We start from the raw sequence: 11,037 nt of genomic DNA, 5'->3' as shown, positions 1-11,037 counted from the left end.
GCTCATGTGCCAGGGCAGAGAGAAAGAGCAGGAGCCTGCTTCGCTTCCCATAGGCAATAACATCCCTCCTTAAAGGCCACCAGGACCCAGCAGCAGGAAACAGGAATCCTGGAACCCAGTTTACAGCCCCTAGCACCAGGCTAGGAGCTAAACAAGTGCTTAGTAAGAATCCCTGGCCTGGGACTCATCACTAGTCCTTGGGCTCATAAACTAATGCATGAATAAATGAATGAGCAAAAGAAGACCCAAGGGGCTCAAATAACTTGCCCAGGGTCAGAGGAGCAAGCTGCTTCTGCAGACAACCTCTAACTACCCTAATAAGCATTTTTGTTCACCATACCTCTGCCCTTCAAATGTGGCACCTCAGTTCATCTTTAACCTAAATGACATTTCTTTGACTAATTCATGATCGATGTTCATGGTGACACAGAAACATACGACACTCAGACCCAGACCTTGGGAAGTCACAGAGACGGCACAGTGGTGGGCAGGTGGCAGGCATCAGTGCTGTTCACCAAATGTTCCCAGTCCTCTTTTGCTCCCCACCCTGTAGGGAAGTACGTGGCCATGTGACTGCTTCGACCATTGAAATGCCACTTCCGGGTGGAAGCTTTAAGAGCCAGGGTGAGATTCATCATGTTCTCTGTCCGTCTGTCCAAGTGACCAGGAACATTTCACTTAATCAGCATGGGTCCCACGGTGAGAACAACATAAAACAGACATGCGATGGATGTGGTATAAGAAATAATCCTTTGTTGCTTTAATTCTCCGAGATTTGAGGATTGTTACCACAGCAAACTCTGATCTATCTAGACAGATACAGGCAATGACTCGCTCTTACTGTGCATGGCCGTGCCGGTCTTCCCATTCCCTGGCCTTAGGGAGACAAAAGCTACATCACCAGTCAACCTGCTATGTGCCCAGATAGTTGAGATGCTTTCAGAAGAGGGAACATAAGGGCACCTGCACTGAAGAACTTACTAGTTCCTCTGTGAGCCAGGCTTGTTCAGTGTATTAATCAACTTTATTCACTTCTGAGAGGAAGGCATTATCTAATTAGGTATGAGGAAACCCGGTTCACATTCAGACCTTAAGCAAGTTACTCTGTGACCTCTCTAGGCCACAGTTTCATCATCTGTAAAATGGGACGTTAACATTATCTACCATACTGTGTCGTTTCACGTATTAAATGAATGAATACAAGTAAAGCTTCTAGGATAGTATGTGGTGTAAGTCTCAATCATTAAGTCTCAATCAACTTAACTATTACTACACATTTTAAAACCAGCAAAGGTTTCCCAGGACCGGCACAATGGCACTTTACAGGCATTGCCAAACTGAATTCTATCTCAGTTGAAGTTAAACAAGTAACAAGTCAAATCCCTGAGCGCACTGCAACCTAGAGTGAGACCTCAGGAAATGTTTCCACAAGCCAGAGCTTCCAGAACTCCCTGCTCCCTCCCCTCCTTGGGAATTCACTACCACCAGGACCTGCAGGGCAGGGCCCCCTCCTCTCCCACAGTGGGAGTGCTTTGTCCTCCCACTCCCAGTCACCGGAAGGGAGGCGCCCTCACCTGTCCTCAGAGATTTGCACAGCTGCCCAGCTGGTAAAGGGGGGAACTTCCCTGGGCAGCCAACCCTTCTGCAGCCCCTTTCTTCCTAGAGGCTGCCACAAACCTCCAAATGCACCAGTGGCCTTGAACTCCTGTTTGCCTGAATAATGCTGCTAAGCAGGGATCAAGCTCAGATTAATAAACGCTACAGAGCATCTACTACATGTCCAGCCTGGGTTCTAAGACCACACAGAGCTGACAGCCAGCTGTGAGCCTGGAACAATGCTTGCAACAGCTCCTGGCACCCCACAGACTCTCAACCATGCTTTGTTGAATGAACTGAAGACCATGTTTGGTAGTCCAAAAGTGGAGTTCAGAGATGTGGGGATGCAATAAGAGGGGAGGGGAAATCAGTCTGGTAGCCTGGGCTTCCAAGGCCTGACCCCCAGACGTTATGGATCCTCAGGACGAGACAAAGCTTGGAGACAGCTGAGAGAGGAGGTGAAAGGGCAAATGGGGCCATCATGGAGGAATATGCGCTTCATTCTGAGGGTGCCAGGGCCCAGGAGGATCCCTGGAAACAAGGGTGCTTTGGCCTTCCACAGGGCTGACTGAATGTAGAGGGAATGTAGGGGTGCTGGGGTGCTCTGATGGCCTAGGCCCCAGGTTTCCCTTCACCAACAGGGAGGGGTGACCTGAGCACTCTGCAGGCACTAACTTACCCTACTTTGAGGTCAAGGGGAAGGGGGAAGGCTACTTTTGAGGATTTGGCAAGCAGCTCCACCCACTCCTATCAGCCCCAAGGCAACCCCCATCTCAGAAGAGAGAAGGACTCCTACGGAGCAGGCCATGGGAGAGAGCACACCTGCAAAGGCTCCAATGCAATGCCCTGAACTCACGGCCCAGGATGACCGGATGCCCCCAGACCCCAGCGCGCTGCTACACAGCGCCGCAGCCAGCCGCCAGGGCAGTACCGGGGCCAACCATTTCCCGACTCCTCACAGCACCGACCCCTTCTAGCCTGAGACCAACTTCTTCGTGCCTCCCGGATTCGTGTCCCAGCAGTCCCGGTACCCAAGTGTCCCTACACACACACACACACACACACACACACCATACCCACTGGCGGCAGTGTCCACACACACACACACACACACACACACACACACACACACACACACACACCATACCCACTGGCGGCAGTGTCCACACACACACACACACACACACACCATACCCACTGGCGGCAGTGTCCACACACACACACACACACACACACACACCCCATACCCACTGGCGGCACCACCACTCCTCCCCGCAGGAGCAGTGGCCCCGGGACAAGCCAACTCCGCAGCCACAGACCCAACTCGACCAAAGCTCCAGTTAGATCAGGAGTCGGGCTTTGCTCCAAAGCACAACCCCAAACGACCAGCACGGAGAAGCTGGATCACCACCTACTCAAACTCCGCCCGCCCCAAACCCGTGCAGGGCAGAGTGGTACACACCGCCGGGGTGGGCGACTTAGAGCACACTCGAGGCGGGGCGGGGAAGGGGACCGCCCTCCCCAGTCCGCGCCGCCCTCCACCCCTGGCCCGAGCTCCGGGCAGCCGAGGGTCCGTGACGGAAACGAAAGGAGTGCCCAACCCAAGGCTCGAGGCTGGGGAGAGGGGCAGAGCCCAGAACCGCGGCGGTCCGACCCCTCCCTCCCCGAGTGCTCCCACTCGCGCCCGGTCGCAGCAGGCACACGTCCGGGGACACGGACAGGGCGAGGGCGGCAGAACCCCGAGCGCCAGCCGGGTCGCCCGCTGTGGCTCTCACTCCGCCCGGCGCCCGAGTTCGGCTCAGCGGGGTCCGGGCCAAGGCCTCCGGCCCCTCACGGGCGATCTGGGCAGACAAAGCCAGCGCCGCCCGCCGGGCCGCCCCCGGGGCAGGGGCGAGGGAACCGGAGGGACCTATCCTGGACATGGGGAGCAGTCCTAGTCCCCAGAGGGCGCTCAGGGGAATCGGCCTCAGACAATGAGGGCGGCAGGGCCCGACGCTCCAGCGGGGACTCCGCGCTCTACTCACCCGGGCGCGGCGGCGGCGGCGGCGGCGGTGGCGGCTACGACGACTGCAGCGGTGCGGCCGGGCTGGGCCAAGGAAGTTAGAGCAAGTTCGGCGGCGCTGGGCGGGAGGGCGCGACTCAGGCCATCCGAGCGCGGGGGCGGGGCGCGGAGGGGCGGGGCCGGGGGCGCGGCGCCCGGCGGCGGCTGAGAAAGGGGCGCCACTTCCCTGCGCCGCCCGGCGCGGCCCCGCCCTCCACGCCCCGCCCCCACCGCTCGCCCCGCCCGGCCTTCCAGCCCGCGCCTGGGCAGAACCCGCGGCGCCCGGTCCCCGGCCCGCCCCTTTGTCCCGCTTTGGGCGGGGCCGCAGGCGGGGGGCGGCCCTGGTCGGCGCTCGCCCCTTGGGTGAGCGGGGCAGGCTGAGGCCGGACCTGCACCCGGCGTTTGGGGGCCGGAGCAATACGTGGACGCCACGTCGGCCTTGTCACTGACCCCACCGGAACCCAGCCTGAGAGAAGCGCGAGTTGTGGGTGCCACAACTCGGGGCTACGGGGGTGACCGGGTAGAGAGGTGAGCGCAGGGTTAGAAAAATGGCTGAATTGAAAGTGCTGGAAGGCATTCCTGCCGGGCCTCGGAGACTGGGGTTGGGGGTGGGCTTCAAGACGGGGGTAGTAAATTAACATTTATTCTTTGTAAACCGGCCGGTAAAGACTGGCTGCTTGTAGCCTTCGTGCTAAAAATACCACGCTCTCTTTCGACTGCCTGCCGAGATTTGTCCCTCACCTTCATCCTGACAAGATGGCTGAGAGGATTCTTGCGGGGGGAGGGGGTACTGAAGGTACAGCCTGTGTTAGAGAGGTATTCACACCGCTGGCTGGGCTCTGATGTTAAAAAGGCTGACCTCTGGGGTCTCAATCCACCTATCTGAAAAATGAGGCCCAGGCACGCCTCATTTTTTAATGAGCCTTAAACTCATTCAGATGGAGGAGGGCTAAGCGATTTGTTCTGGGGACAGCAGGAAACTCGGATCTGTTAAAATTGGGTCAAGAGACTAGTTGCACCACATTCTAGTAAAAGCAACCAACAGGTTAAGTCCAACGTAAGGAGGAGATCTTGAACTGTTCAGTCCATTCCCAGTTTTTTCTTATTAAGGGGGATGCAGTCTGCTTGTGACACCCCAGGCAGCTCAGACACCTCCTTGCAGAACCTGTCTATCCATTCATCCTCTAGCAGATAGTGGGTGCTTGACTGAGCGCCTGATCTGTGGCCAGGCCCTGTTTTGATGCTGAGGATTCAGCAGTAAACAAGACAGCTGAAGCCTCTTGCTACATAAGGCCGATTTTCGGTGGAGGACACATTATTGCAGGTTGAAATAAATGCTGGGACAAAAACAAAGGACTGGGATAGAGAACAAGAGCTGTTTGTACTTTAGGTGGAGCCAGCAGGGAAAATGTCTTTGAGGAGGTGATGGTGAAATTGAAGTCAAGAAAATGAGGAGATAGCTTTGGGAAAAGCCAAGCAGAGACATTCCAAGTCAAGAACAGTTTGTGCTGAGGCCCTGAGAAAGGTAAGCTGTGAATGTGTGAAGGAGCTGAAAACAAAACCTTGTGGCTGGAGTTCAGCAAGCCTGGGAAAAAGAACAAGGATGAAGTGGGGAAGTGGGCAGGGACCAGGCCATGCAAGACTGTGTTTAGGAATGGAGACTTTTTATTAAACCATCGAGGGTGGGCTTCCCTGGTGGCACAGTGGTTGAGGGTCCGCCTGCCGATGCAGGGGACGCGGGTTCGTGCCCCAGTCTGGGAGGGTCCCACATGCCGCGGAGCGGATGGGCCCGTGAGCCATGGCTGCTGGGCCTGTGCGTCCGGAGCCTGTGCTCCGCAACGGGAGGGGCCACGGCAGTGAGAAGCCCGCGTACTGCAAAAAAAAAAAAAAAAAGTAAAAAAAAACATTGAGGGGTTTTATGCAGAAGACTGTGTTCTGATTTTCTGCTGTGTGAAAATAAATTGGGTGGGTGGCAGGCACAAATAAAAGCAAGGAGATAATTAGACTGTTATGGCAGCCCCGGCCAAAAATAATGGTGGTTTGGACCAAATTGGTGGCCACACTAAGGTGAGTAGTTGAAAGATGCTGTTTTGCACATGGACACTGATAGGATGGATGTAGGGGCAGGGAATAGAGAAACCAAAGATAACTTTGAAGTTTCTGGCTGGAGTAAGTGGGTCATTTATTGAGTGCCTCATTTATTGGGTGGAGTAGCCTGGAGGAAAGGGACTACAGTTCAGGGAGACACATCAAGAATTCTGTTTGAGGGGCTTGCCTGATGGTGCAGTGGTTAAGAATCCGCCAGCAGTGCAGGGGACAGGGTTTCAATCCCTGGTCCGGGAAGATCCCACATGCCTCGGAGCAACTAAGCCCGTGTGCCGCAACTCCTGAGCCTGCACTCTAGAGCCCGTGAGCCACAACTACTGAGCCCACGTGCCACAACTACTGAAGCCCACGCACCTAGAGCCCATGCTCCACAACAATAGAAGCCACTGCAATAAGAAGCCCATGCACAGCAATGAAGACCCAACACAGCCAAAAATTAATTAATTAATTTTAAAAAAAGAATTCTGTTTTAGTCATGTTGAGTTGAGATGCCCGTCAGAGATCCAGTTCAATTGTCCAGTCACTAGGTGCTCGGAAGAGAGGCCTGAGCTGGGAGTGGGGCTTTGGGAGGCATCATTTTAATGATGGTAAACACCTTGGGATCTGAGGGAGTCACCTAGGTTGAGGAGGTAGATGCAGAAGAGGAGAGGGTTCAAGAGGGACCCAGAGGAGTCAGACAGAGGAGCCAGAGCAGGAAAGAAGACTGAAAAAGAGGCTGGGGAGGCGAAAGGAGAACCGGGAGAGTGCTATGTCCCGGAGACTGACAAAGCAGTGTTTCCAGAAAAGAGTGGTCAGCTGTGCTAGATGCTACTTCCAGCTCAGATAAGATGAAGAAGGGGAAAGATCCTTTGACTCTGGCCACATGAATGTCATTGGTGCACATGATAAGGACAGTGTTCCAGGAGTAGTGGGGTGGCAGCCAGACCATGGTAGAGCTATAGTGTTTGGACAGCTTGTCCAACAGGGAACACAGAACAGGGAGAGGTCTAGAAAGGGATGTGGAATCATAGGAGGCTTTGCCAGAGAATGCTAGATGACCCTAATAGCCATTCTCCCCCATTTCCTTTATTATAGACTTTCCAGTTCTAGCTGGCCACATGGCTTGCCTGAATAAAAGCAAGTTTCTAGGACTCCCTCATGGCTGCGTGTGGTCACGTGACTCAGTTCCAGCCAACAGGAAGGAAGTGGAGGTGTCCACGTGCAACTTTGGAGAAGTAGCTTTAAAGGGAAGTGGTGTGCTTATCTCAGCCATTGCTCTCTGCTCCCTGGAATATGTAAATAGAGCTGCAGACAGCCTATTGAACTTTGAAGCCGCAGCCAAGTTAGAATAAATCCGGGTCCCTAATGTTTAGGGAGCCGCCGTGCGCGCTCTGGGCTCTTAGCTCTTGGTTTTGTATTTGAGAAAAAGAATTTTCTGTCTTGTTTAATCCTCTGTTTTCCAGTGCTCATAGCCATATCTAATTTTTACTTCTGTTAGGATACAAAGGGTTTTGTTAAAATATGGAAGTTACTAGAGCAGGTTTGAAGAGTCATAGGAATGATGCAGGAGTGATGCTTCTGAAGAAAAGGTGGAAGGAGATGTTATGTGAGCATGAATGGTGAGGACACCTCTGGTAGAGGGATGGCTCCACCATTATTAAAAAGGGGGGTGTGGAGACAGAGAAGATGTGTCCAGTGAAAGTTGCAATTGGGAAGATGGTCATCCACACCTGATGATTTCTGGTTAACCCTGGATGTGAAGGAGGTCATGAGCCTAGAACAAGGAGGAGAGAGTAAGGCCAGCTTTGTGAATCATGGACCCGATGATGTTGGAGGTCCTGCCAGCCTGAGCAGCCTCAGGGAGACAGCTGCTTTCTGGAACAGTTGGCCACACTGCTGCAGGGCATGAAGAGGGTGAGGGGAGTGCCCACAAAACCGGCAAGGCCTCCACCCCTCCCCCACCAGGCCTCACTGACAGTTACTTATGACACTCGCCTGCCATTTCCAGCTGCCCTTTGAGACCCACCAAGCTTTACCTGACCCATTTTTACAATAATACGGGGTGGCTTCAGAAAGCATCAGGGACACTCAAAGCAGGGCAGGCCCATTTTCTCTTCCTTTCTTAAAAAGTAAAAAGAATTGCCGTGGTGATCATTTTGAAATGTATAGAAATATCAGATCTCTATGTTATGCACCAGGAACTGCCATAGTGTTGTAGGTCAGTTATATACTTCAAAAAGCAAACAAGCTCATAGAAAAAGAGATCAGATGTGTGGTTACCAGAGGTGGGGGGGTGGGGAGAAGGGGAATTGGATGAAGGTGGTCAAAAGGTACAAAATTCCAGTTGTGAAATAAAGAAGTACTAGGGATGTCATGTACAACATGATTAATTAACACTGCTGTATGTTACATATAAAAGTTCAGAAAGTAAATCCTAAGAGTTCTCATCATAAGGAAAAAATTTTTTTTATTTTTCTTTTATTTTGTATCTGTATGAGTTGATGGATGTTCACTAAACTTACTGTAATCATTTCATGATGTATGTAAGTCATATCATTTTGCCATATACCTTGAACTTACACAGTGCTGTATGTCAGTTACATCTCAATAAAACTGGAAGAAAAAAAAAGTACAACGTAACCAAAAGACAAAATAAATTAAAAGAATTGAGATATGGACAGTCCCAACTCATAAAAGGGCTGTATTGTAAACAGTGACTTAGTTTCCGGGCTAGCCCCCAGAACTGTAATTGCCAAGAATATAACTGAATTATTGCACAGACTGCAAGCCTTAGGTACAGATTATGGGAACAAAAAACATTACAAGGAGGAGTAAAAGAAAGAAGCTGAGAGTTTCTTCTCCTCCTGGACCTGGAGTTGGCTATAAATTTTAAGTGGAGGAGCTTGGCCTTTATCATCCTCAGACTTCCTCCGTACCCTCCTGTCCCAGTCTGCTCCCTATCCCAGTGCTGCTTTTACTCTCCCTGGGCTCCGCTCTGTAGCGCCTGTGTGTGTGTGTGTGTGTGTGTGTGTGTGTGTGTGTGTGTGTGTGTGTGTGTGTGTGTGTACAAGCTGGGGGGCAGGGGGGCGATGAGGGGAAGCAGCTTGAATAGAAGAGGAACTTGGTGTCCAAGTGCTCCTAATTCTCAGCCTCTGGATCTTGAGCAAAATACTTTACATCTCTGAGCCCTACTTTTCTTATCTGTAAAGTCAAGATAATAATAAAACTCGCCTCACGAGCTTATAGTAAGAATCAAATGAAATAACGTTTATAAAACATGAGCTGGAAGGAACTCTTACTTGTTTTCTGGGAACCACCAGACAACCAAGGATCTTCACTTTAGTCAGGATGTTTTGGTTGGAAGTGAGAAAAACCTATTCAAATTAGCTTAGGCCAAAGGAGGGAAGATTACTGGAAGGATACTCAGGTCACACACAGAATCAAAAGACGACCTGGAAACCAGATTGATTCTGAACACTAGGGGCTGATCCTGTGGGCTGCCCAGTCCAAGACCCCCTTCCTCTGCCTCTCCTAGTGCTCAGAGTTTGCCCCATGTTGGAGATGTGACTCCGAATAACTACACTCTAGGTTGGTTTGAACAAATCCCAAGGGAGGCCTCTAATTGGCCCAGTTCTAGTCACGTGCCCAGTCTTGGACCAATCACTGTGGCAAGGGAGAGAGGTTTCCGTAACTGAACCAGGTATAGGTCAATATTCCCATCCCTGTGGTCTGTAGAGCAACACCTATGCCAAAGAGGTGGTGTTGCAGGACCAACATCATAATTCCGGCAAAGTCTTACAGTATATGCCTGGTATTCCTCAGGCCCTAAGCCATCTCTGAAAGGTTTTAGGCAGAGTAGTAACATTATTACATTTGTGCTTTTAGAAGATCCCTAAGGCTGCAGTAGGGAGAATGGATTGGAAGGAGCAAGATTAAAAAATAGGAAGGAAACTGTTACAATGGTTCAGGAAGTCGGTGATGAGATCTAAGAGGTGAACAGATTCAAAATATATTTAGGAGGTAGAATTGAGGGGTGACTAATAGGATGGTGACTGATAGGATTCTGGCTGCATAGATGGTGATGCTGTTTACTGAGACCAGGAATCCAAGTGACTCTGTGTGTGTGTGTGTGTGTGTGTGTGTTTCGTGAGGGGTGACAACTTGGACCTCTTCCATTTGAGGTGTCTGGACAGAGAAAAGAGGTCCAGTTTGCTTTTTGAAGTTCAGGAGAGACATATAAGCAAAAACTGTACATTTGGGAGTTGTACTAATCAAAACTTGTGTTCAGCTCCTGTAACATCAACCCAACCACATTGCTTTGACTACATAGGGTTTGTTGCATTTTGCTGCTATACTCATTGAAAACTCTGACATAACGCACAGTCTGAAGGTAAGTAGAGTAAGGCTGGTCAGCAGTGCCACAGTCATTCAGGTCCCAGGTCCGCTCTGTCAGTCTGCTCTGGCTCTCCTTACTGGGAAGCTTGCATCCTCAGAGCCAGCTGTGGTCATACCATGGCTGCTCCAGCTCCAGCTTCCTACCTTCATTCCATATAGGCAGGAGAAAGAGCAAAAAAGGATGAAAGAGTAGCACCTATGTTAGGACAGCAAAACTTCCCCAGAAATCCCTGCCGACTGCTGCTTATGCCTCATTGGCCAAGTCTGGTCGCATGGCAATCCATAGCTCCACAGGAGGCTGGGAAATGTAATTTTTAAAAATTAGGTTATATATGTTATATATATTTTACCACAATAAAAAAACCCAACATTTTAATGCTAAAAAAAAAATTAGGTTCCGAGCCTGTTTGAAAGAAAGAAGAGGAGAATGATTATTGAGAGAGCTGCCCAGAGATGATGATTAAAACCATGAAAGTAGAGGAAATTATCCTGGGACTGGGAGTTGAGAAGGAAAAACGACAGAGGCAGAATCCTGATGAATGTGGAGACGACTAGGAAGAGAAAAAGGAGAGGGATTAAGGAGCCTGAGAAAGAGCAGCCAGTGAGATAGAAGCAAAGCCAGAAGGATGGTGTGTGTGCAAGTCAAGAGAAATGAATGTTTCAGGAAGGAAGGAGTGGCCCCCAGTTTCCAGTGCTGCAAGGAAGGCTGCGAGACAAGGCTGAGGAGTGACCACAGGTGTCGGGAGCTTCAGAGAGCTGGGCCAGTGGATAGTTGGGTCACAAGCCTGTTAAGTGGGCTGGAGAATAAATGAGGATCAGAGTGAGGTCTTTAGCTGGAAGATGATGAGGGTAAGAGGCTGAGGGAGAGGTTTGTTTGTTTAAGAAAGGAGAGACTTGAATATGTTTAAATGATGTAGGGA

General features: G+C 51.0%; 1 long non-coding RNA gene across 2 annotated transcripts; it reads left to right on the top strand.

Annotated features, from left to right (window-relative positions):
• The first annotated feature begins 3,445 nt into the window (after nt 1-3,445).
• Nucleotides 3,446-8,260, top strand: LOC117202538 (uncharacterized). 2 transcript variants are annotated; one of them, XR_004484957.2, is made up of 3 exons: nt 3,893-4,165; nt 5,028-5,162; nt 6,818-8,260. It is a non-coding gene; the product is annotated as an uncharacterized LOC117202538 (long non-coding RNA). The 2 variants fall into 2 exon arrangements; XR_007471508.1 differs by having other exon boundaries at nt 3,446-4,165; nt 5,028-8,260.
• Nucleotides 8,261-11,037: the final 2,777 nt, after the last annotated feature.

This window comes from Orcinus orca, chromosome 14 (genome assembly GCF_937001465.1).
Source record: "Orcinus orca chromosome 14, mOrcOrc1.1, whole genome shotgun sequence".
Lineage (NCBI taxonomy): Eukaryota > Metazoa > Chordata > Mammalia > Artiodactyla > Delphinidae > Orcinus > Orcinus orca.
This window is presented reverse-complemented; position numbering and strand designations above follow the sequence as displayed.